This window comes from Cavia porcellus, unplaced genomic scaffold (genome assembly GCF_034190915.1).
Source record: "Cavia porcellus strain 051 isolate PalLab524CR breed Dunkin Hartley unplaced genomic scaffold, mCavPor4.1 scaffold_23, whole genome shotgun sequence".
In the NCBI taxonomy this organism is placed as follows: Eukaryota; Metazoa; Chordata; class Mammalia; order Rodentia; family Caviidae; genus Cavia; species Cavia porcellus.
In genome coordinates this window covers 11,609,192-11,615,993 of record NW_026947506.1, presented here as the reverse complement: position 1 = coordinate 11,615,993, position 6,802 = coordinate 11,609,192, and the positions used below count along the sequence as shown (strand labels likewise).

The 6,802-nt window shown below is 38.3% G+C and overlaps 1 long non-coding RNA gene across 1 annotated transcript; it reads left to right on the top strand.

Moving 5' to 3' along the window:
* Positions 1 to 855: 855 nt before the first annotated feature.
* Positions 856 to 3,971, top strand: LOC134472316 (uncharacterized). Its single transcript, XR_010042153.1, has 2 exons — positions 856 to 3,302; positions 3,649 to 3,971. It is a non-coding gene; the product is annotated as an uncharacterized LOC134472316 (long non-coding RNA).
* Positions 3,972 to 6,802: the final 2,831 nt, after the last annotated feature.

The window sequence follows — 6,802 nt, the reverse complement described above, 5'->3', positions numbered from 1 at the left end:
CATCATCCTCAGAGGAGCTCAGGTCCTCATTATTGCTGTGCATGGTGACTGTTCCCTTTTGTGCATCTCTGGCCCTTATCTTGAGCTTCATATCTTGGCTCCAGTACTGATCACTTAACCTGGTGGCACAGATCCTATGACCAAGGGAACAGAGTTTTTAGCTTCCAACACTGAACTTTGAGCCTTTCTAGTGTACAACCTTAACAGAGACTTGAATGAGACACTGTAAGTGCCTTTAGGTCTTACCAGGTAAACTTTTGATGGTCCTTGCTGTGGGCTCTAATTCTTCAGCTGTACTTGTGCTGGATATTGTCATAGCATTCAAGCACTCATCTGGATTTTTTAGGTCTCTAGTATGGGAAAAGCTTTACATCTCTCTAAATCTGACTTTCTTGGGTGAATATTTTAAAATTATCTTATCAATTATAAGTTCCATATTAAGTCTCTTTCCTTGAAAAACCCTGACTATAAGAGATGGGAAAGAATAAGATTTGACATTTTTGAGACATGAGAAAGTTCTTTAGTTACCTAATGTTATATGTCACTTTTCTTGTGGAAAGAACCCCAACTATATACATAGCTTGGTTTTGAAGACTGTTGATAGATTCTCCACCACTATCGAGCCATTACATTGTGTGTTGCATGGGCAAGAAGTAGGTGTGTTAGGAACCTGCATGGTGCTGCCAGTCACCTGAACATGAGCCTTTGCAGTGTATGCTGTCTGGCCTCTGTGTACCTAAATTATCACTAAAGGATGCACTCCCAGAGGCAGTAATTTTATACTGACAAATAATTTGCAAGTCTCTCGGGTCTTTTACTGATTTTGCTGATGTGAAGAAAAATGTAGAATGTACAACCTGAGTTCCCAAAAATAATTATGATAGCAGTATAGATCTATCCAAACTCATGAAAATTCAGCTATAGGCTGCCCTTATTCCATCGAAAATTTGCCTTGAACCTAGGTGGTTCTGCAACATTTTACTAGACTTCTACAAGTACAAGAGGGATAAGTTTCTCAAAGGCTCAATCCTTCTTTTGGGTTCACATTTAGCCAGTGTGTGGAATGCCCTGTCTCTATGCTCAGCAGACCCATGTGTCTTTGCTCCAAAGTACTGTTTCTGCCATCAATGCTAGTTTAAAGTTGTGTGGGTAACCCCTTTGTGTTATTCAAACAACTCTAGGTAAAACATCATCTCTTCAATTGAGCTAATGAATTTCACGCTACCTTTTCTCATTTTCTTACAATATCTTGCACTTTTAATTTTTCATTATTATCACCACTGTGAGTTTCATACTCTTTTGGTATGAAAATATTGTACATGATGAGAAACAGTACTGATCAAAAACAAAGTTTTACTCTGGCCTCAGCATCTCATGGCACAGACTGACATATTCTCTTCTGTTGAGCATGGTGACTAAGCATGAATGTGATGAGATAGGGCAAATGTCTATCAGTATTCAGTAAAATACAAAGGCTATATCTAGGAATCAGAGAAAGTGGCAGTGTTTGAATGAGACCTGAGTGATGTGCACTTGTGATTCATGCAGTTATTTGGAAACTTGTTGGAGCCACTGAAGCTGAGTACATGTAGAGGGCTCTGGCATAGCCTGAGCACATTTAATCTGAGAATAAAGGCACACTCAGTGGGCATGATAGGTCATAGCTGAGGCCACCTGGAGACTTTCTGGATAGTTTTCCTTAATTAGCATCATCTGTTGCTCTGAGGGGTCCTTGAAACCCTCTCAAGATCCTGCTCAGATTTCCTCCATTGTCCCCTAAGCTCTTTGCTTGTTGTGATTAAATATGGGCTGCCCAGCATCAGTCAGCCAGCTGGCTAGCAGAGTTATGAGCTCTGCCAAGGATTTAATCCTCCTGCAGCCCCAAAGATTGTGTCACTTGTTTCATTCTTTTGGGCCTTCACTATGCACCTGTTTGAGGGGTTGGGGATCTAGGCATGGACCTGAACAGCTGATGCCTGAACAGGGACTCTACAGTGGAGATTGCTGCTGTGGATGGGGACGTACTTTGGTGTGTTCCTAGGCTGGAAAATGGCCCCGAAAGCATGTCTATTTTATTTTGGTAGGAAAATCCCTTCATTTCCTTAAAAAAAATCCCTTCACCTGTGAAGTCATGGTGAATGCTATATCTGAAATGCAACAGAAACATAACACAGAACTGCTTTTCTTTAGTAAGGTGAGTCCTGTTACTTCCAAAGTTATTTTGGTGCAGCTCTTGTGGCAAATTCATGATCATTGTCCTTGAGGTAGGTGTGGCCACTGTGAGATATTGGGGAAAAATAGGTAAACTGCATTGAGGAGCCTCAAGCTCTGATCTCTGTCTTGCACACCTGGTATCTTTGCTGAGATGTGACATTTGGCTGGCAGGCACATGGAACATACCATGGTTGAATTCCCAGTTTTCATGGGTGCACCCAGGTGCTTCTCCACCTCCTTTTGCCACTGCCTCCACAAGATGCAAACCCTGAAAAACCTCTGGGCAACTCCTTACCTGTTCTAACTCCCATGCAAAAGGTGGCTCAAGAAGTTAAACAACATGGGGAATTAACTGCTTGTCCTGTTTTGCATCAGTGACAAGAGCCACACTTTGAAAGTTTTCAGTAACTGTTTAAAGAGTTAAAAGGGGCTGGGGATTAAGCTTAGTGGCATAAGCACCTGCTTGGCAACTGCAAGATTATAAATTAAGTCCCCTTTACCAAAAGAGAAAAACAAAAAAGATAAAGAGTATTAAAAAGGCAGTCAGGGAATATGGAATTAAAAGTACTTTTGTAATTGGCATTATTGAGGGTTATTAGTCATGATTATGAAGTGATCCCTTTGGACTGGAAAACCTTAGTGCATACTATTGTCACTCAAACCCAACATCAAGTGTGGTTGTAAGAATATACTGATGCTGTGGACAAGCAAGCCATAAATAAGTTAGATTGCAATATTGCTATAGGAGCTACTGAATTATGGGGAGAGAGCTTTTTCAGAAATTTGCCAACAAATTCATTGCCACCCTCAGGCTATTACCCTCAAATGGCTTAAATTGCTTTAAAAGCTTAAAAAAGAATCCCTGTAGCAGTGGGCTCACACGTTTCCTTTGGTACTATTAAACAGGAGGCCACTGAACCTTGTCATACCTTTATAGAAAGATGAATTCAGCTAGCAAATGCCAGGTGGACAACACAGCAGCAGCCTCTATTTGTTAAAGCAATTAACATACAAAAATGCAAACCAAGACTACAAAAATGCTTTAAAAGATGTCTCTATGAAACCTGACACTACCTTGGAAATCCCTGGTAAGTTTTATAAGGTCCCTACTACTTTTCATGATCCTTTACCTCCTGGGACAGCTGGCCTGGTTCTTTCTTGTTCACGTGCATCAAAAACAGGCACTTTTGTGATTCCTGGTGTCATTGATGCTGATAATACTGGCATATTGATTCAACTGTGATCTCTCTTACCCATCAACTAAATATTTCTGAATCTGTAGACCAAATAATTCTCTTGCCTTATTTCTCCACTAAAGTTGTCATGTTATTGGTGGAAATCAAGGATTTGGCTTCACTGTGGTGTTTACTGCTATTCCCCTGGGAGATGAATGCCAAAACCTCCCTTTAACTATTGACAACCTTTCCTTTTCAGGTTTGCTACACACTGGAGCTGATGTTTCTGTTTTATTCCACTCACCTGGTGATAGTTTATCTGCCATTGTCAATGCTAATCCCTCTCATCACTTGAGATGTACTGGAACATCTATATTCCTTGGAATTGATTTAATCAATACTGTCTTACCACTCACCAAGGCTGACTTTTCCTTTTTGCTGCCCTCTGCTGTTCCCTCTGCAAGACCCAGTGCTGGGGATTTAGCTCAGTGGCATAAGTGCCTGCCTTGCAAGTGTGCAGTTGTGAGTTCAATACCTGTTACCAAAAAATAAAAAATAGAAAAGCAAAGCCTCTGCAATTCACTTTGGCTGACTACATTGGTTCCATTTCTGTCCATATGCCCCATGATCCTTGTTTGTCTCTACCTTACTTCCCCTTTATCTTAAAACTCGATTGGTTTCTACCACTTTAAAAAGTGCACTCACTGTCTTTACTGATGGACCCACTCATCATGAAGCTGTAACATATTTTGTTCATAATACTTGGAAACACCTGTATTCTTTACCACAAACCTCCTGTCAATGTAGTGAACTGTCTCCTATTATCCTTGTTTTGCAAGGTTTTTATCCCATGCCCTTAACTTAGTTAATGACTATGTATACATTATCTTATCCTGGACTTATCTTCTATCGTTATCTCTCCTATGGAAATAGATTCACACTTTGTTTCTCTTTTTTACATCTACAGGCTCTTCTTTGCCCTAACCATGTCCCTCTTTTTCTTTACATATATGTAGTCACTAACCCCTCCCTGGCTTTTTACAAGATAATGCTATTTCTGATAAAGCACTGCATATTCTCTACCCTCTTTTGGGTGGTAGGGATTTTTTTGAGGAACGGTCACTCTATGCAGTTCAGGCTTGCCTTGGGCTCACTTTGTATTCTATGCTCTTTTTGATAACACTAAAGAAAGCCATGCCTTTATTCACAAATTTGCTTGTTCCTTGCATAAACTGTTTCACATTCCACGTTCTGTAGGTAAAGCTTTTATTTCCATTGGTTTCCATTTTCCTGCCATGCCTCACCCATTTCCCTGTGAAACTGTCAACTCTTGTGGATTCTCTTTCAATGACCTTTGGTAAACATGCCACACAGTATTCCTCCTTAAAACTTTTTCATTTCTTCATGTTTCTGTTGATATTTTCTGTTTTCATTTGTGCTTCACCACTGCATTGTGAATCTGCCCAACCTGTAATTCAACATCTCCTGGCTGCATTTGCAGTCATGGGTGTATCTTCCTTCCTTAAAACTGACAATGGCCCAGCCTATACCTCACAGGCTTTTGCTTCCCTTTGTTCCACATGGCAAATTTGTCATGTAACTTGTATCCCTTACAATCCCACTGGCCCAGATATCATTGAAAAAGCTCATTATACACTCAAATATCTTCTTTGAAGTGCTGATCCCAGAGTGTCATGATGTGCAATCCAGGAATACCATTATTCATTGTTCAAACTGATTTTATCCTTCTTTTTTTTTTATTTAAAGAGAAAAACAAAACTAAATGGAGCAAGACAATAAAAGGCTAGAAGCAACACAGAATTTCAAGAGAAAAAACATACAATAAGAGTTCACCAGTCAATAGATCACACATTGTCATCCCACACAACAGTCGTCCAGATTACAAAATTAAAGCATACAAAGTGGAGATTAATACAGTGAGATTGCAGTCAGTTCTGTTCAATGATCCAAGAAAAACTCAGGAATATGATTCTCTATCCCACACAACCAAATAAACTTGCAGTTATATCCTATAGATCACTTTCCTTCCTCTTTTTTTTTACACTAACAATCACACATTTTAGTTTCCATTACTTCCACAGTTTTTTTAACTTTTTCTTTGAAGAGGAAAAGAAAAAAGATTTTTAAAAAGGCCAAAAACCAAAAAACAAAACAAAATGGACCAAAGAAAAACCCAATGTGACAAAGAAAAACAGAGTCATTTAGATCAGGAGGATGGACATAGCATAAAATGAAAAAAGGGGGGGAGGATTACTAGGTGATCAACAATGGTTACCATTAGGCCTCTTGTTATCCTAAAAAGAGTAGCCTATATCAGCTAGTATAACAGAACTGAACAAAACTGTACATAAGACCAATAAAACCACATTGGAGAGCTTACAAGATTCCAAAGAAGATAATAGTCAAATAATAACGGGCATCATAGAATATGTGGTTGCCTTCCAAATGGTTGCCTATACCTCAAACTTGATACTATTAAGTGAAACAGAATATAATAAAATCAGTCAGAACAAGATATGGAGAACACTACAGGGGTTCAAATCAGGTTAATAGGGAAACAAAATAATTACTATAATCTATCGCACTATTTTTAATTTAGTTTTCCCTTAGTTAAAAGATACTAAGAAATAAATTAATTTTTTTTAAAAAAAGGAAAGAAAAAGGGGGGGGAGACTGAGATTAAAAAAAAGAAAATATCAATATAACAACACTGGTCAGAATCGAAAAATTTAACCATCATTGTGTTTCACCCCCAGATAGCTTGACACTAATAGTAGTTACCATAGTGACACTTTCCTTGAAATATTTGAGTCTAACTTCCTATACTATACCATCAATTTATCAAGACAGTGTGAGACCGTTCAAGAGAAAGAGATTATTGCAGGGTATTTAGAACCATCTAGCAGAAACAAAACATCAATTTCTATATTATCTCTTTGTCTATAAAAAACTTGCTTACACTATCACATACATTAAGATATAATAACGTACTCCATGTTAGAACCAATGGAAACAAATGAACAACAACTTGATGGGGCTTCAAAACAGGATGATGTTAAATCAGCGCTAGCTACTACACTCTTATTCTCTTCAAAATAGTTATTTGTAGTATCACAGACAATAAAATAAAACCACCCAAATTAAAACCATTCCAAGTAATGAGTGAAAACATTATATGGCTTGAAACCAGTGTGACTGGGAATCATGATTACCACGTACTTTCATGTATTCTTATCATTTCTTACACTAGGGAAACTATTCGGTATTTATACAAGTGAGTTTGATTTATTTCACTTATGAGTACGGTCTCGATTGCGTCCATTTATTTATAAATGTCTCAATGTGATCATTCTTTATAGCTGAGTAGTATTCCATTGTATAAAAATACCACA